Source organism: Somniosus microcephalus, chromosome 8 (genome assembly GCF_052327205.1).
Source record: "Somniosus microcephalus isolate GS21.2 chromosome 8, FLI_Smic_1.0, whole genome shotgun sequence".
In the NCBI taxonomy this organism is placed as follows: domain Eukaryota; kingdom Metazoa; phylum Chordata; class Chondrichthyes; order Squaliformes; family Somniosidae; genus Somniosus; species Somniosus microcephalus.
This window is the reverse complement of record NC_140994.1, coordinates 205,765,206-205,785,575: the sequence shown is the minus strand read 5'-3', so window position 1 is coordinate 205,785,575 and position 20,370 is coordinate 205,765,206.

Sequence of the window (20,370 nt, the reverse complement as noted above, 5' to 3'; positions counted from 1 at the left end):
CAAAGTCGATGTGTACTCTTTGCCAAGGAGATGAGGGCCACTCCCATGGGTGCAGAGGAGCCGGTGGTGGTGCGTTCTGAACCCTCTGACATCCTAGGCAATTCTTGGTGATCTCCTCTATGTTCCCGTCGATGCCTGGCCACCACACAAATGCTCTCGCTAAATTCTTCATCTTTACTCCACCCAGATGTCCTTCGTGCAGCTCCTTGAGTACTTTCTTTTGGAGTTTGGGCGGAATCACCACTCTCGACCCACACATTAGGGTTCCCCGGCACACTGACAGTTGTTCTTTCCTCTGTGAGAATGCCTGCAGTGTTGGTTCGCTCTGTGCTGGCCATCCCTTCACCGTTAAGTCATAGACTCGTGAAAGAGTCGGGTCATTCCTTGTCTCCTTCTCAATCATTGAGTTTGTTATCGGCAGACATTCCACAATGGACGAGTGGAACAACTCCACTGGGTCCCCTGTACTCGCTTCTTCTACTGTCGGCAATGGTAAGCGTGATAACCCATCGGCATTTCCGTGTTTTGTTGACCTTTTGTACTCAATGTCATACTGGTGTGCCCCAAGTAAGACTGACCATCTTTGTAGCCTTTGTGCTGTCATGTTGGACACGGCCTTGTTCGGGTTAAATATGGACACCAACGGCTGGTGGTCTGTCAGCAATGTGAACCTCTTACATTGCAAGTAATGGTTGAATTTCTTCACGCCCCACACAAGACTGAGGGCCTCCCTGTCTATCTGGGCGTAATTTCGCTCCGCGGTTGTCAAAGATCGGGACGCGAAAGCCACTGGCCTTTCCGAGCCATTTGGAAGCCTGTGCGAAAGTACTGCTCCAATTCCGTACGGTGAAGCATCACACGCCAGCCGAAGGGGTAATGCTGGGTTGAAATGAGCCAACACTTCCTCGGAGGTAATCAACTCCTTGCTTCTGCGAAAAGCCTTTTTGCACTCCTCACTCCACTTCCATGGTGTCTCCTTTCGCAACAGCTCATTCAGTGGATGCAGCACCGTGGACAAATTTGGTAGGAACTTGTGGTAGTAATTGATCAACCCCAAGAATGATCTTAACTGTGACACGTTCCCTGGAGCGGGAGCCTTCACGACCGCTTCTATCTTCTCCGGTGATTTATGTAGTCCCTCGCGGTCAATGATATGACCGCAGTATGAGATTCGTTTTTGGAAAAACTCACACTTATTGCGGTTAACCCTAAGGCCATACTCCTTTAACCTGGTGAGTACCAGTTTCAAATTCGTGAGGTGTTCCTCTTCATCCATTCCCGTGATTAGGATATCATCCAAATAGCACTGCGTGCTTGGAATTCCTTGTAACACCTGTTCCATGGCCCTCTGCCAAATTGCTGGTGCCGAAGCCACTCCAAAGACCAGCCTGTTATAACGGTACAAACCTCTGTGGGTATTGATAGTTAGGTATTGGCGTGACTCTTCCTCAACCTCCATCTGCAAATATGCCTGAGCTAGGTCTATCTTCGTGAAGTGTTTTCCTCCAGCCAACGAAGCGAAAATATCTTCAATCCTTGGCAGCGGGTATTGCACCGAATGAAGCACTGGGTTCACTGTGATCTTGAAATCCCCGCAGATACGGACCTTCCCCGGTCCCCCTGGCTTACTACTTGGTGAGGATTTCATGACGGGTACAATGGGCGTGGCCCACTCACTGTAGTCTACTTTTGACAGAACCCCTGATCGTTCAAGTTCTTCTAGTTCTGCCTCCACTGCTGGTCGTATTGCATACGGTACCGACCTGGCCTTACAAAACTTTGGGCTTGCATGTTCTGCAATCTTAACCCTTGCTTTAATACCTCACAGCTTACCCAGCCCTTGTTGGAATACTTCTTTCGCTTCATCTAATATTCGGGACAACCGTTCAGATTTGACGTCCTCTTTCTCGTGCTCCACCGACATGGCGTTTAGCTCATGCCAATCCATCTTTATTTTTCGGATCCACTCCCGTCCTAGAAGTGGTGGACCTCCCTCAGGCAGTACATACAGATCCAGACGGCGGTAATTTTTGTCTTTGTATCGCACATTAACTCCTGCCTTCCCAATAGGGAATACTTTGTGTCCCGTGTATGTCTGTAGTACTAATTCTGTATTCCGTAGTGGAATATGTTTGAAAAACTTTTTATAGTCATGCTTATTCATGACCGTCAATGCCGATCCCGTGTCTACTTCCATTTTGACTTTGGCCTTTTCAATCCGCAGCGTCATCCAAATGGTTTGTCTGTCAGCTTCGTTGTTCACGTTGTGAATTTTTAGACTGTCCAGTCCCTTGTATTTGAAGTGTGAGTCGGACTTCTGTTCCCTTGGACTCTTCTTGTACCCTTTTTTTGCGGACTCCCTCTTGTTGTCCGTCATTCTTGACCGGCATACTTTTGCTATGTGCCCGATCCTGCCACATTTCCTACATTCTTGGTTCTTAAACCAGCACTGATTCTGGTCGTGCGTTGTCTTTCCACAATGGTAGCATTTGGAAGTGCTTGCAGTAATTTGATCCTTCAGCACTGCTACGATCTCTTCGAAGGTCTGGTCCACTGGTTTAACTGGTGCTATTAGATGTTTCAAGAGCCCGTATGTTTTTGCTCCCATCGAATTTAACAAAGTTATTGCCTTGGCGTATATCGCTACGCAATATATTCCTATGCGTTCCCCATACGTGGCCCTGTCTTCTATTTCAGCATTAAAATCATTAATATTTCCTCGCTTAGGCATCTTCTTCTCTTTCCGAGAACAGCACAAGTATTTCTTTACTTATTATTAATTTTCTTCTCTTCTTGAGAACACCACAAGTATTGCTTTACTTATTTCTTGTTTCTGAAAATTCTAATTAATTTTCTAAGATGGCGGTTTCCCGCTTCTGCCTTCTTCCCCAGCGGTTTTCCCGCGAAAAATGGCGGCTTTCCCGCGCTTCTCGCTCTCCCCGCCCACTTCAATGGCGGTTTTCCCGCGCTTGACGGTCTTCACCCGTCCCCCGACGCTGTCTTTCAGCCCGAGTGCGGCCCTTATCAGCGGATGCGATCGATGGCCCGGCTGCGCCTCGCACTTGAAAGCGGCCCCCGGCCTCTGGCTCACCCGCTCGCGCGGCTCTTGCTCGCTCCCTCCCGGGCTCTGGCTTACCCGCTCGCGCGTTTCACCGCGGCTCTTATCAGGGATTGCGATCGCCCTTATCTCCCGATCGGTGGCCCTGTCTTTGCAGCCAACGCTGCGGCTTACCCACGAGGTTATGGAGGCTTCAGGGTCCTAATGCCTGTCGCTTCCAGCCTGTCGGTTCCAGACTGGTGAGGATTGAAACCTCTCTTCAACGTCCTGTCTTCGGACGAAGCCGCCGTGGAACAACTGCCGCAGGGTTCGAATCCTGACTCGTCGCCAATGTTAAGTCTGTGGGTTGTATTATAAATAATCACAGACTCCACTGTTAACAAAATAAAACACGTCTTTACTATTCAGAGGCTCGGGCGATTCTGCCCTAGTTAACGTATCACAACCCTTATATACTGGTGTGGTCACTATCGGTATTACAGTATACATGAGCCAACAAATAGTGCCACACCGAAAGTAGTGCTCTTAAAGGCGAACGGTTACATTCTATAGTTCCCTTAAAGGTAAACGGTTACATACACAACAGCTCTCATGCTGACACTGGAAGTCCAAGCCTAATATTAAGTTCACACACAACTGAGGTAATATGAGGAGTTTAAAATCCTTATACTCCGTATCCTTAACGGTCAATGTGACTTTACAATATCCAGTTACCTCCGAAGTAAGGGATTTGGACGCCATCACAATTTCACTTCGAGTAGGATACACCTTCAATGAACAGGAGTTAACAAGGTTGGGGTGTATAAAACTTTCAGTACTGCCACAGTCTATCAAACACCCAGTAGGACGACCATTAATCTTAATGTCCATCATAGATTTTGACAAGGAACACGGTATGGTCTGGTCAACCGTAGCCGAGGCTAGAGTAAAACGATAGGCGGCAGCAGAGAAGACATCGGGTACAGGATTACCCTTACACAATTTACTAAAATGTCCCTGTTTCTTACATTTAAAACAGGTAGCCTCTCTGGCTGGGCAACTTTGCCTGGGGTGTTTAGATTGGCCACAAAAATAACACTTAGACCCATGAGGCACAGCCGCAACAATAGGATTAAGTGGGGGCTCCATTGGTGTTATGGATGCCTCCATACTCAGAACACACGAGGCTGAGAGAGATGCATGGGCTGATGCATACACTTCTGAATTCTTCTGGGCTACATCTAACGATCGAGCAGCAGCGACAACCGTTTTTAAAACTAACGAGTCGTTCTCGAGGAGTCTCTGTCTAATATAATTAGATCGGAGGCCAGATATGAAAGAATCGCGGATGGCTTCTTCCTGATACACTATGGCAGAGACAGCCTTGTAGTTGCAACCCTTAGCCAAAGCCTTAAGGTCCTGCAGGAAATCGTCCAGAGATTCCTCGGGTAATTGCCTGCGAGTAGACAGGAGATACCTGGCGTATACTTCGTTAACCGACTTAAGGTACTGGGCTTTAAGAGCTGCGAGGGCCTCTTCATATGTAGTAATATCTTCAATTATAGAGTAAGTTTGATGACTTACCAAGTTGGTTAGAAGACCCAACTTGTTAACCGTCGGATCGGTCGATGATGCGATGAAGTGTTCAAAACATCGGAGCCAATGCGTAAATTTCTTCGATGCATCTGCCGAATGGGGATCGATATCCAGACGCTCTGGTTTCAAAAATCGATCCATCTTCCAAAAGTTGTTATTTAATAAAATTGATGTGCCAAATAACTGCCCAAATCCGAAGTTAAAGCTTAAGACTGAAGCCTTTTATTAAATAAGAATCATGGCAGAGTTAACAGAGTCCATCATCGACCGAGCCCTTGGTAGAACATACCAGAAGAGGGGCGGGGCCAGGGAGGAGCATTAGTGGTTCCCCCTAGTGGAACATTCCAGACATTACAAGTGCAAGTACAAATAACACAGCACAGTTATTTCATCACAACCAGTGCATGGCAGACAGTTTGAAGGACTTTAGTCAGCCTGGACAGTTGGTACAATATGTGGATGACCTGCTCCTGTTCACTGATTCGAAAGAGTAGTATGGCCCACTATTGGCTGAACTGCTGGAGCTGTTAGAGCAGAAGGGTTTCAAAGTGAATCCCAAGAAGGCGCAGATCGGCCAGCAGGAGGTGAAATTCCTCGGTCTGGCCATGCGCGCTGGAGAGAGGGCCATAGATAGGGCTGGGGAAGGAGAATCCTGGGACCCCTATCGGGCAGGTCTGGAACAAGGGAGGCACAGGAAGCGTAGTTTTGGCCCTGGACCCAAAGCGGGTCCGGATCCAAGATCCCGTCTGTAAGACCGTCCTGGTGAGAAAAGAGAAAAGACAGCCCCTAGAAGGTCCGCTCGGGGCAGCGGGCGAGCCCTCAACATAGGTTTTAAAACAGGCCGCTGGTTACATCAACCAGTGCAAACTGTTTCAGCCTGAAAGGGGAAAACAGCCAGTTGGGGTAAGGTCTGATGATAAAGATCCTCAGCCTGCAGCACGAGCGAGTTCACAGACCACACAAGCAGGCGCTGTGGCTTGCTTGAAGGGAGGGGCCATCCAGCCCATCGACTGGGACACGCCCCCACTCTTCTGGGATCCAGACGAGAGGGAGGGACTTGAGGGCAAAAACCCCACCCCTAACCCAGGTGTAGAGAGGGAGGGACCTGAGGTCGAAAACCCCACCCCGGACCCAGCCATGGGACCCGGGTGCGGAGACTCTCAGCTCGCAGCAGCAGGCTGCGAAGAGTTACCTGCCCCTAGCCCAGGTTCGGGAGAGGTCAAGCCTGAGGGAGCAGCGGTTCGGGTAAAAGGCCCAGCGGCCAGAAAAGCCCCACCCACCAAAGTCCCTAGAAGGGACCCACGGACGCCCCAGCCGAGGAAGCCATGGTCACCAGCCCTCCAGTTACCAAGGGCCGCCCCTCGAGCCAGGGAGAGGTCCAAGGACAGAGGTCCTCAGCCAGCAGCCTCGGGCTACAAGGGACCAACCATGAAGGACGGTGCGGTCACGCCGGTGTTAGCGGCAGCTGCAGTCCAACCAGGAATTAGCCTGGCCGCCCGGAGACGGGCGGCGGATGTATATCGTTGGTTTAAGTTTTAAGTAAGGTGTAGTTGTTTAGCTTAAGTTTGGGTGTTTGTAATTTAAGTTAAATAGGGTGATGGGTAGTTTTAAGTTAAGCAGTCTGTTAAGAGTGTATCTTTGGGTCGAGGTCGCAAGACCCGACCATGCCTCACCAAGCCAGAGAATCTCTTGGGGACCTGGCTGCATGTTTTTTTTACATCTTTTTGCAGAAAGATGTTCGGGATGGAATGGATCGTGGTCCTATTCGCCCTAATCGGGATGCATAAGGAGAGGAGGGGCGACGTCCAAGACTCCCACTTCTATGGGTGTTCGGGAGACAAGGCGCCCCTGGCGATCGATGGGAGCGGTGAACGGCATGCAGAGGAGACCGCTGTCTACTTCCACGAGGGAAGGTGGCCAGGATGGTTGGGGTCCAATTCGTCTCAGTACTCCAACCAGACCGGATTCACGTACGGGGAAGCCTCCCTCCTGTGCCCCCGGGTGTGAGTCGTTTCCACGAGGGTCAGCGTCACCGTTGGAAAGCGAATATGTTCAACATGCAAAGGACACATTCCACTGCACAGATGCTGGTGGCTCAGAAAGTTGAGCAAGGATATGAGGAACCCCGAAGTCGAATGGGAGCGTTTGGGTAACAACACCCATCGGACAATTACCAGGACTCATGGAGGACTGAGTGTATGCTGGGTGTAGAAATTAGGGGTTGTGTGGGGTTATTGTCTCTGGCCAGTCAGAAGTATCTGAGCAGCTCCAGAGCCCCGTGCAGTTTCGAATCGCTACCCTTTTCTGGTTCTGACCGCCGGACTTATTTCAGTAGCGATACAGACAAAACGAAACTCGAGGTTGGGTGCAAAGAAGACCAGTATTTATTGAAATAAAGAATAATGATGAATACAGCACACCTTTGCTTAATACAGCACACCTTTGCTTAATACAGTACCCTTTTGCTTAATACAGCACACCTTTGCTTAATACAGCACTTTTACTTAATACAGCACACCTTTGCTTATTACAGCACACCTTTGCTTATTACAGCACACCTTTGCTTATTACAGCACACATTTGCTTAATACAGCACACCTTCGCTTATTAGTGGAGGAGAAAACGGACACATCGAGGAAAAATTGACTAAAATTACAATTTAACAAAATTCCCCTTAATTCCCACCCCTTATACCTATCTAGGTTGCCTTGTAATGGGCCAGAAAATCTATGCTCACCAGTGAACGCCTGCTCCAGGCCCCTGCGGTCTTAGATTCTTCACCACCCCGAAGTGGAGATACCCCAGTAATTCAAAAGTAACTGCTGGTATTCCACTCCTTTGGGCGGGCTCCTGAGTTGTTCTTCTTGCAGGCAGAGCACGGAGGCGAGGCGGCAGAGAGAGAGAGAGAATGGCTTCCCGAGAGGCTATCTTTATACCCCATTGGGTGCCGTTGTCTTCGCGCCCAAATCTGGATGTATCTGGGCTATACAAAAGGGATTGATCTGTCCCCATTGAACTGTAATGGGTTTGAATGTGTTCCCCATTCGTTTAAACTGGTATGTGCCCAGTTTAAAATGTCCTATCGATATCTCAAGTGCTGGACAAACGAATTCTAAGTGTTGAGTCAATAGCACTAAGTGGTTTGTAAACAAATCCATTGTCCTGCGGTCACTGCCCAACCACAACTGATTGACAGCGTTAAGTACTTAAGCCTTTGAGTCAACATTGTAGAGAGTTCTGTAAATAAATATCCATTGTCCTGCAGTTGAAACTTCCTAAACTGCAGTTGATTGACAGTTTCAAGTACTTCATGCATACACACAGGCTGTTGATTTCAAATCCTTTTGTCAGCCAGCGATTTAAGATATACAGCCAGACTGTCCTTTGCCTTCTGTCACGAGGTCTGACAGCCATTTTGATACCCTGGGTTTTTAAGGTATATTCCACCCAGGTTTTCTTTAACCAAAAATAATCTTCGGGCTGCAGACATTTTTTGAAATTCTTGCAAAACCTTACAGTCCCCCACCGGATACTAAAACTTGCTTGTAGTATCCTGTCCAAAGGTGAGCAATAATTTCTGACCCCCCACAAACAACCTTCCCTTATACTTATCTATATCTATCTCTGATCCCCGACACCTCCATCTCCCCTACCCAGAGAGAATCGCAGTACACGGTAGGCATCTATCGACAGAAAAACATGATTAGTACAATAATTCAAACACGGAGGGGGTCCAATGCCCCTGCACCACTGAGTATTTACAACAATTCATGCATGGAGGGGGTCCAATGCCTCTGCACCACTGAGTACTTACAATAATTCAAGCATGGAGGGGTCCAATGCCCCTGCACCACTTGTGACATAGTTTGACAAACACAACAATCTTTAATGGGATTACCACCAAGCCAAAACATATCTGTTAAAAATACAAATGGAAGAAAACGAGCTCCCTTTTTCTTTTTTTTCAATAATGCAATTGCCTGACACTTTAATAAATGGCACCATTCTTCAGCCATAAATGTATTTCAAACTTTCACAATCTACAAACACAACAATTCATGGGCATATGCAAATTTTCAATTAACGCTAAACAAGTAGTACAATCTCACAGTTAGGAACTAAATTCACACATTATTTCCTTTGGAGTTGGAACCAGGTCATAATACAAAATATAAAATAATTAACAAGCTTTTGTTTCCAACAACAGTTTAAATGCTGTGGGCATCTGCCTCCTGCAGACCCCTCCCTTCGTGGGCTAGGGGTGCTCCCTTACTTGAGCATCCAAAGACACGATGGTCCTCTGTACCTTCCAGATCTCTGAAAAAGGCTTTAAAAAGAAAACATCTAGCCAGGTCCCCTGGCTCGGGGGAATGTGATCGGGTCCCGCGAACTCGACTCACATAGACAACACTCTGGAACGGTACCATGCTTAAAACTTATACTCTAATAATTAACACTACCGAATTGCAATATAAAATTTAAAATTAACACATTCTAACTTAATCCTCTATACACGTTACTTGAACAAAGCTATATACAAGCGCTGCCTGTCTCCGGGTGGCCAGCCTAATCCCTGTTTGGTCTGCCATAGGCTGCTCCCTGCGGCGTGGTTGGACTGATCCCAACTTCTCGTCCCTCGCAGCTTATGGCTGCTGGTTGGGGACTTCTGTCTTTTGGCTTCTCCCTGACTCGGGAGTCCGCCCTTTTCCACTGGAAAGCTGGTGACCATACTTTCTTGGGCTGGGGTACCTGAAGAGACCTCTTAGGGAGTGTTGCTGGTGGGGCTACCCTGGCGCGCAGACCCTTAGCTCAGGTCACACTCCTTGCTGGCTGGGGACCTTCTCCCTTGGGTCCCTCCCTTCCCAAGCCTAGGCTGGGGACAGGCAATCCCTTGCCACCGGCTGCCAGTGGCTGAGAGTCTTCCTCTTCAGGTCTAAAACCTGATTCAGGCTCCTCCCCGGAGTCCCACAAGAGAGGGGGAATCGCACGTGCCAAGTGCTGGGGAACTTCTCCTCTCATGCACGCGACTGCACCTGTGTGTGCAGTCTGTGTGAGTGTACGCGCTGTGGGCTGAGGATTTCTATTCTCAGGTTCAATCCCAGCTGCCCGTTTCCCTGCCTCCGGCTTAAACAACCTGCTTTGTCTAATATAACTGGCAGCCTGCCAGTAATCCTGTTCTAACTCCTTTTCCCTTTCCAGGGCGGCCTTAAAGGCGGAATCTAGGGGCCTGGACCTGCTTTTGGTCCGGGGCCAAAACTATCCCCTGTGTTCCTCCTTTGTCCCAGATTGCTGCTACCGGGCCTGCTCTACAGGGGTCCCAGAACTCTCCTTCCCTGTTCCCCTGCTTAAACAACTTACACTGGTCATGAATGGCTCCTCCCCTAACACAAGCCACAGCACCTGCCTGTGCAGCCTGTGAGCTTGTACCCGCTGCGGACTGAGGATTTCTGACCTCAGGTTCAATCCCAGCTGCCTGTTTCCCTGTGGGTCCCATTAAGCTAAATGGGACCTTGTTAGACCGGGGTGAGTCGGTCAGGTCTTCCGAGTGGACCACCATGCTGGAAGCTCCAGTGTCCACCGAATATCTCCCCTGCCCCGTCTTCACCCCCATCTTAACATAGGGCCTGCTCCTCTCAGCATTTTTGCGGGGACACAGGTCGACAGGCTGCGCTGGCTCTAGTCATTGCTGGGAGTGGGATGGGACAGATGGGGTCAAAGCACCGTTGGTGGCTGCTATTCTCCCCTGGCCAGTCAGAAGAGACCGTAGGGACTGTAAAAATGACTCAATCACAGCGGGAGGGATATCTGGCCCTGCCTTTTGGGCTGGGGCTGTGGGATCCTTTCCCTTGTTATCCTTCCAGGGATTCTTACAGTCTTTTCTCCAGTGACCATCTTTCCCGCACCCATAATAATTTAACTTAGCCTGAGAGGGACGGTTCCCCTCCTGGTGCCACTCTTTCTTACTTTGGCTCCCAGGTTTAACCTCATGGACCTTTCCCTTGGGTTCGGGCACCTAGATGCACCTCATGTTTCTAAAGGCTACTGTGAGCCGACGGATCACCGCTTCTTTGGTGGTTTGGGGGTTTCAGGGGTCAAACCAAGTTGCGACCTGGGCTTGGATCTGGGGTAGGCTGCTTTTCATGAGACAACGGAGCCAGTGAGTCAATTGGACTGGGTCCAGTGCTGCCTGCCCTGGCATTCCCGAGCATGTGCTCTGGTAGACTGGCCACAGCCTGTCTGCGAACGCCTGCGGGGACTCCCCTGGGAGCTGCACCATTCTTTCTACTCGGGCGAATGGACTACCATAATTGAGTCCCATGGCCTCCAATATCTCATTCTTCAGACCCTCATAATCCTTCTGCCCCCTTTTGCACTCGCCAGATAGGGCCTGGAGGAGATCACCTGCCAGGGAAAACAGCAGCATTTTTGCTTGCTCTGCGTTATCGCAGTCATTAACACAATGGCCTGTTCTATCTCCCTGAAGTGCAGTGAGGGGTCTCCCTTTTTAGTGAGCTTGGGGATGTGGCTAACCATGTCCCTGAGCTGGTGGGTGCTGTACGACACCACAAACTTATTCTGGATGGCCCCTGGGTCATCTTCATCAACAGGCGGACCGTAACTCCGCTGTCGGAGGGGGTACACTGGTCCTGGTCCCGGCCTATCTAGCGGGGCCTGCTGTGCTTCCTCTACCACCTCATTCTCCACCCACCTTTGCTGCCAGAGCTCCTGAAAGCTCGGAGCTGTGGGTGGTGGTCGTGGGACCTCTGATTCCCTGACCAACCTTGTTCTGGGTGTTGCCTGTGGGACGGTTCTATTTGGGTTGCCGGTAAAGTCCGACTGACCTGTCTTCGGGCTGATAAGACATATCATCCCCTTTGCCCTTTTTAAAGCCATATTCAAGCTTTCTATCTCTTCCCTACAGGGGCCATGATCTGCTTCCTCAAACCCTTGGTCGCAGGCCAGCTTATATGCTGCCTTTACCTCCCTAACCCTTTCCTCCAGCTCTTTTACTTCTTGTATGAGGCGGGCGTTCTCCTCTCACACCCTCATCTCATTGCTCTTGGCCTCTGCAACTAGGCACTTCAGGTACTCTAATTCGTACCTCGTGTGGCTTTTGCCCTCACTAAACTGGACCACCAGGCGCTCTATCTTGGCCTGGTATTCTTCAATCTCCCTTTCCTTATCCCAACTCTCTGCTCTGACTTCCTTAATCCTGCGGGAACCTAACCACAAACAGATCAGTGGGATAAAAAGAAACTCAATAACTGCTGCTCTCTCCAGACCCAAACCACCGTCTGCTACATCGCATACTGTTGCCGACGGTCCTGCCGCGGTTGCCATTTTGTAGAAATAAAGCGGGGGGGTGTATGGGGTTATTGTCTCTGGCCAGTCAGAAGTATCTGAGCTGCTCCAGAGCCTTGTGCGGTTTCGAATCGCTCCCCTTTTCTGGTTCTGACCGCCGGACTTATTTCAGTAGCGACATAGACAAAATGAGACTCATGGTTGGGTGCAAAGAAGACCAGTATTTATTGAAATAAAGAATAAATTGAAAATAATGATGAATACAGCACACTTTTGCTTAATACAGCACACCTTTGCTTAATACAGCACCCTTTTGCTTAATACAGCACACCTTTGCTTAATACAGCACTTTTACTTAATACAGCACACCTTTGCTTATTACAGCACACCTTTGCTTAATACAGCACACCTTTGCTTATTAGGGGAGGAGAAAACGGACACATCGAGGGAAAATTGACTAAAATTACAATTTAACAAAATTTCCCTTAATTCCCACCCCTTATACCTATCTAGGTTGCCTTGTAATGGGCCAGAAAATCTATGCTCACCAGTGAACACCTGCTCCATGCCCCTGTGGTCTTAGATTCTTCACCGCCCCGAAGTGGAGATACCCCAGTAATTCAAAAGTAACTGCTGGTATTCCACTCCTTTGGGCGGGCTCCTGAGTTGTTCTTCTTGCAGGCAGAGCACGGAGGCGAGGCGGCAGAGAGAGAGAGAATGGCTTCCCGAGAGGCTATCTTTATACCCCATTGGGAGCCGTTGTCTTTGCGCCCAAATCTGGATGTATCTGGGCTATACAAAAGGGATTGATCTGTCCCCATTGAACTGTAATGGGTTTGAATGTGTTCCCCATTTGTTTAAACTGGTATGTGCCCAGTTTAAAATGTACTATCGATATCTCAAGTGCTGGACAAACGAATTCTAAGTGTTGAGTCAATAGCACGAAGTGGTTTGTAAACAAATCCATTGTCCTGCGGTCACCGCCCAACCGCAACTGATTGACAGCGTTAAGTACTTAAGCCTTTGAGTCAACATTGTAGAGAGTTCTGTAAACAAATATCCATTGTCCTGCAGTTGAAACTTCCTAAACTGCAGTTGATTGACAGTTTCAAGTACATCATGCATACACACAGGCTGTTGTTTTCAAATCCTTTTGTCAGCCAGCGATTTAAGATATACAGCCAGGCTGTCCTTTGTCTTCTGCCACGAGGTCTGACAGCCATTTTGATACCCTGGGTTTTTAAGGTATACTCCACCCAGATTTTCTTGAACCAAAAATAATCTTCGGGGCTGTAGAAATTTTTCGAAATTCTTGCGAAACCTTACAGGGAGAAGTGGTGGGAACCGGACCAAGGGATTTACATCTGTATGTGGGGGTCAGAGAAGGTCTGCCCCGCAGGCATATCCGTTGTTTTCCACCGGCAGTGGCAAGACGCCGGGGAGGGGATAAGGTGGAATACCAGCCTGAAGGCGTGCACAGTCCCATTCTCCCTGATCCCAGTCAATGCCACTGAGCTGGTAACCTGCCCCCGTAAGCCCCTGCCCATGGCGCAGGTGGCGAGGTTATCCAGGGAAGATTTCCCCACCACCACCAAGGGACCAGGGAATTGATTGGTACTAGTCCCTACCAATCAGATGCTGTACCAGCGGGTACACTACGCGGTAGCCTCTGTGATTTTAAATCTCACGGAGGTACATTTACCGGAGTGGTGCCCCAAAAAAACAGAGCAGTTATACCAGGCCCTATTAAAAGACATGTTCAAGAAATTTTACGAGTTCCATTTTGCCCACGTGGACAAGACCGAACTCTATACTACACGCCGGGAATTTTTGGGTAACCTAGGGAGACAGAGAAGGGGTGTATGGAATGATGTTTTTACTGTGTTTAACACTGGGTCCTCTGTCATCAACAGCTTGGATGACATAGAGCTGCAGACCCAGATAAACGGTTTAAAAACACAGTTAAAAGGGATATTACTGGATGAGAACAAGGTAGTGGGCTCGGAGTTGCATGAGGACCAGGCCATGACGGTCCATTTAAAAGAGATCATAGCCGAGTTGGAAAAGCACGCAAAGACGGTAAATGATCTCATAAGGGAGGACAGAATTGCTTCTGACCAAGCTGCGCAGAATGAGGTGTGCGTGTTATACGGGGCGTGGTTACTGGGCGAGGGCCGCAGTAACCTGGAGGATTTAAAACATGGTTTGGTCCCCTCCTGGATTAGCAACAAGCACCTCGCCGCCCTCCACCCTTTTGAGAACACATTGAGCCCGTGCCAACTCTGGCTAGCCTCCGAAGCCTATCCAGTCCCCGTGGATTGTGGGTGGTCCAACCACACAATCATGGGAGTAGTAGTTAGGATGCCGGTCATGGGTAGGACAGCCCGACTGCCCCGGTATACAGGATTGAGAACATTGGAGTCATTCAAGGGGGTGCACACATTCGTTTCACAGCGGTCCCGCCTTACGTCATTAAGTGGGAGCATGCTATGACAGGTACTGACCTCTCAGGGTGCCGGAGCCGGGGAGCACACATAATCCTGTGCCCCCAGCACTTGAATGCTTTCTCAAGACCGCAGTGTGGGTTCAGAGCTGCTGACGCGAAGCCTATAAATTGCACCATGGAGGCAATGGCACAAGGCCATGTTCCCCCGCAGGTAGCATATATAGGGGGTGGGACATATTGTGTCACCACCGGCGCGTCCCACTACCAGCACAGACAGCACAGCTGGTGCCCGGTTAGTGACAGCAGTTTCTGTTTTAAACCCAAGGCAGAAGTTCGAGTGGCCCAGGAGCGAATTGTCCCCATCCCTGAACCCTCCACTATTCACCTCACTGTGAAAGAGAATTTTATGAACTTGCAGAAGTACGTAGTTCACTTTGGCTATGAAATTCCCCCTCTCCCTGAACATTTGACCAAAATTCTAAAAGCCGTCATAGTTTCACAGAAACATTTCTACACTCTCGAGCAGAAAACGGTAGAGATAGGGACTAAGATATTGGATATTGTGACTCCACCCTGGTGGAACCTTTTCGATAATATAGAAGTCCCTTTGTGGATCACACTGGCTTCTCACATTCTCGTGGTTTGCCAGCTAGGAATAATGCTGTATTTAGTTTGCATTCAGTGTAAGGGAAAAGGTCGGTGGTCAGAATTCCGAAACCAGAGCTTTTGGAAAGAACATTATGTAAAGGTGGAGGAAGGTACGCCGGTTTAAGTTTCTCTCGGTTTTCAATTGAAGAATTGTTGTTTCTTTGTGTTTGTTATTTTCAATTAAAGGTTTTTTCTTTTGTTGTTTTCTTTTGCGACGCGGTTTAATAAAGATATGTGTGCAGGGGTGTAGGATCCCCTCCATGCTTGGATGTGTGTGTAAAGCCTGTAATTTTACTCTTTGTATGCTGATGTACACTACATTTTTGCAGAATGGGAAGTGCATGTGTCGTGGGTATGTTAGATGGATAATTGCAGGGGAAGGCTGACTATGGAGGGTCAGAAAAATTTTGCTCACCTTAAAAGGTATGATACTTCAAGCAAGTTTTCATATCACAGGGGGGAGTGTAAGATTTGCAAAAATTGTGCATCTCCCCGAAGGTTATTATCGATAAAAGGGACCCTGCGTAGACATTGCTGAATTAAAAAGGGTACCCAAGATGGCGTCTGTGCCTCGTGGCAGAAAGCTTATGGGTCTCCAAAATGGATTCTGCAGTGCAAACAGCTTGGGGGAAATCGAAACTAAGGCTGCAGGCTTTCTGTGAAAAGAACTTTGTGTTTTGGGACCCAGACAGAACTGTGAATTATGTATTAGACCGAATTGGAGACAGATCTAAATTTAATGAGGCCTACAGTTAAAGCCATCAAACAGACTGCATACATAATCAGAAACAGATTAAGCACATCCATCATGGACATGCCCATCAAGGACTTTCAGGACAATACGAGTCAATTATCGGGCCGGTAGATGCAATTAGCGGCCATCTAAAAACCATCAGTATAGATTGCTACCATTATTTTAACTAGCCCGCCAAAATTAAAACAAAGAACTAACCTGATTTGACGCGCAGATAAGGGTTTTTCGACGAAGGTATAATTGAAGGCCCCCAGGTAGCAATCGGTGAACTCCTGCTCTGCTCTCCTGCTGCTCCACTGCTGTGCTGGTGTCGGTACTGCCGCTCCCCAGCTCTTCGGCGCCTCGCCCTCGTGGCTGCCGCTCTTCCCCCGTCCCACGCTTACCCCCTGTTTTGCCCATGCCCTCTCCCACTCTATCTGGACTCGCCCCGGCACCGGGTCTGGCGAACACGGGCAATTCAGGCCAGCAAAGCGGGACACGACGAGGGGAGGAGGAGGGAAGACCACCGGAGGGAAGGCCAACTGAGGGTAGGCTTCGAATCATCGGGCCTTCAGCCCCAGCTAACCTGCGACTACCTTCATGCAAACTCAAGCTGTCGACGAAGGACCATCCCTGCAAGGTAAAGTACCCAAGCAGAGACTTTAACTTTGGGGTACTCGAACCTGGACAACGCCCTTGCAGCACCCGGAGCCCATGTGACGACGGCAGGCTCCAGAGAGCACCAAGAGCGAACCCCAAACCCAACCGCTGTTTTGAGTCTAACAAACCCTTTGATTGGTGAACATGAATTCTGACCTCTCATAGCTTAGACTAGTTAGGTATAGGGGGTGGGATAAGGATAAGGGGATTGTTAAGATAATTGTTATCCCTTGATGTGCCGTGTGTTCCCCATTTCCCTGTATATAGCATTATTATGACTCTCTTGTCATTTTTGCCTGTAGAAGTGTACACTAGTGATTTTCCACAGGATTATATCAAGTTTTCCTCTTCAATAAAAATCTTGGTTTTGTTTGCATCCAACCACCTGTCTACTAGAGTCTTCTCTGTATCGCTGCCTGTATCTAAGTCCGGTGTCCAGAACCCAGGGGGCGAGTGATTCGAACCGCTCAAGGAAGGTATTCAGGGGCAAAGCTGACTGACCCAAACACGCCTGTGCAAAACCCCCTACAGCTGTCCCTGTCTCCACCGTCTGCTGAAGCTCACTTGTGAGCTGTAATACACCAGCTGACAACACTACTCTATGTCCCGAAGGTCCCACCGAGGTGTGAGTGTCTGCGCTGGTGCTGGGTGCGCTTAATTATGGTGACGCTGCACCCTCAGATGTTGCAGCTTCCTCTGAGGAGTCTGGGTGCTCAGGCTGTTCCTCCTGGACAGTGGGGAGGAGGGCTTTCGATGGTCCTGTGGGGGAGTAAACAAAAGAGTTAGACATGTGAGATAAACGTTGCATGCACATGGAATTGTGCAGATCATCATAAATCAATCTGTTAGAGCATCAGAATCAATATCAGTCACTCATGCAATGTCAATGAGAGAGATGAAAAACTATTCTGTCACCAGCTTGCTCAGATGCGCCCGTCTGTCCGTCCCCTACTTGCACATCCTCCTCGGCTCCCACGATCTCGAGGGCTGCCTCCTCTGTGCTGGTGAGCTGGGCTATTGAGGGTGTCCCTCCTCCTGTCTTTGCCCTTTCCCTCTTATTGTGGGCTCTCTTTTCCTGCAATGAGGGACACAAGTGGAGTTTGAGTGAGAATGAAGGAGTGAATGTAGAGAATCCATAGCAAAGATGCTTAGAAGGACACAAAGATGGAGTGAGGTCCCAAGACCAAGGGCCCTCCCTGTGTGTTGTAAGTTGTTGTGATAGGGAGTGTGAGGGCAGCATAGTCGAATAGTTAAGTGAGTGTGTACATAGAGAGAGAGGGAATGGTTAAGGGTGCAGTGATGTAAGGGTCAAGTGGGATGTGGAGGTTGACAATGCAGAGTGCTGGTGATGAGAGGCAATGGGGAGCAGATTGAGTGTCATGGTGATGTCATACTCACTTTTCCTGTGCGGAGAAGGTCATTAAACCTCTTTCTGTACTGCAGCCAGGTTCTGCTGCACATTGAAATTGTACTGACCTCCTGTGCCACTTGCAGCCACACAGCTTTGGTCTGCTGGGGAGGATTTTTCCTCCCAGAGGAAGGAAACAATACCTCTTTCTGAGCGTGGAGGGAGTCCTCATCAAAGCGGGGTGTGACCTTGGACCTTGAGGTTGACATCTCTGCACCACAACTCCCTCAGAACAATCCCACATAAAAGCTATAAGGCAGAAAATGAACCAAGGCTGCCTGCAGGCCTTAAATGCAGCTGCATAAATGACGTCATCAGAGGCGAGTTTCAGGACCAAAAGATTCATTGGGCCAGGGGTTCCCAAACGTTGGCAATCAAGTGCCCAATTAGGGCAAAATCGCTAAATTATCCCGCCTCACATCGGAGGCGGGAGTGGGAACTGCCAACCACCTGACCCGCCCCAACCCGCCCCCACTGACAAAATCCAGCCCTTGCTTTTAAAGGTCTGTGCACTTGCATCCCTAGATCTTTCTGTCCCTCCACTCTATCAAAATATAATTTAGGGTATATTTTCATTGTCTGTTCCTTTTCCCAAAATGGGCTAATTGCATTGATCTATGCTGAATTGTATATGTCACATCTCTGCCCGTTCCACTAACCTATCTGTGTCCAACTGTAGTCATCAAAGCAGGACCAGGTGGATCCAAAATTCCTGGTGGTCTGCTCTGCTAGCGCAAATGAGGCAGATCAGAACTCTAGCCCACCCTAGCCCCAGACCAAATCCTGGGTTTAGGGTCATCACCATGGCCAGACCGAGCCATCCACGCCTGCAAGACCAACATAGCGGCAGCTGCTTTGAAATGCTGAAAGAATGTCAGAGGAGATCTAGCGAGGTCCTGAGGTGCAGAGATGTCAACCTGGCTGCAGTACAGAAAGAGGTTTAATTACCTTCTCCGCACAGGAAAAGTGAGTATGACATCACCATGACCCTCAAGTGACCTTGTTCTAGTCTTCTGCACCCAATAGAATGAGCAGTAAAAGTTTTGTACAAAAAGAAAATATGCAGATGCTGGAAATCTGAAATAAAAACAGAAGATGCTGGAGATACTCAGCAGGTCAGGCAGCATCTGTGAAGAGAGAAACAGAGTTGATGTTTCAGGTCGATGACCTTTCGTCAGAACTGGAAAAAAGCAGGAAATGGAACAAATTTTTAAGCAAGTGTAGGGGCTGGGAAAAGGGGGAGGGGATGAAAGAACAAAAGGGAAGGTCTGTGATAGGATAGAAGGCAGGAGAGGTTAAGAGACATTAAGAGATATTCAAGGCAAAAGGAGATGGTAATGGTACAGGTTAAGAAACAAAGGATGGCTCTAGATGAAGTGTAAATTGCGCTGGCAGAATGAAAGACAGCTGCCATGTGGGAGAGAAGAAAAAAAGACACAGACAAAAAGTGTGGATAAAAAATATATATATGATAGGGGCCGAAGTTATGATCTGAAATTGTTGAACTCTATGTTGAGTCCAGAGGGCTGTAAAGTGCCTAATCGAAAGATGAGGTGCTGTTCCTCGAGCTTACGCTGAGCTTCAGTGGAACAATGTAAGAGGCCGAGGACGGTGAGGTCTGAGCGGGAGTGGAGCGGTGAATTAAAGTGACAGGCGACCGGAAGCTCAGGGTCCCCCTTGCGGACTGAACTGAATGGAGGTGTTTCGCAAAGCGGTCACCCAATCTGCTTTTGATCTCCCCAATGTAGAGGAGTCCGCATCATGAGCAGCGAATACAGTATACTAAATTGCAAGAAGTACACAAAAGATTTGTGGCCTTTTTAGAGTTCTCAGCTGGCATGAGCCCTGGTGAGACTCAGGGAAGATGTAAAGGGCTCTTGTGTTTATATAGTGCCTTTAATGTAGTAAAACGACCCAAGGTGCTTCACGGGAGTGTAATCAGACAAAAATTAATACTGAGCCAAAAAATGATACATTAGGACAGGTGACTTGGTAAAAGCTTGGTCAAAGAGGTAGGTTTTAAGGAGCATCTTAAAGGAGGAGAGAGAGGCAGAGCGGTTTCAAAGTTTGGGACATAGACAGCTGATGGTACAGCCAGCAATGGTGGAGCAAAGGAAGTCTGGATGCACAAGAGGCTAGAATTGGAGCAATGCAGAGTTCCCGGAGGGTTGTAAGCCTGGAGGAGGTTACAGAGATAGGGAGGGGCGAAGTCATGGAGGGATTTGAACATAAGGATGAAAATTTTAAATTTGAGGTGTTGGTGGACCTGGAGACAATGTAGGTCAGCAAACATAAGGGTGATGGGTGAACGGGACTTGGTACGAGTTAGGATAAAGGCAGCAGCTGCAGGCAACTGATTTGCCCACTCTCCATCCTTGATCCAGGGTAGAATTTCAGCACCAGTGATTTATGTTCTGAGGATGGAAGATTATTCACTTTTGTTAGTCAGTGTGACCATCAAACATTCAAAAGTTAGGTATTGCATAGTTTAGATTAATGGCTAAAACTTCTGCAATGTCACATCAAGGGGGCGATTATGG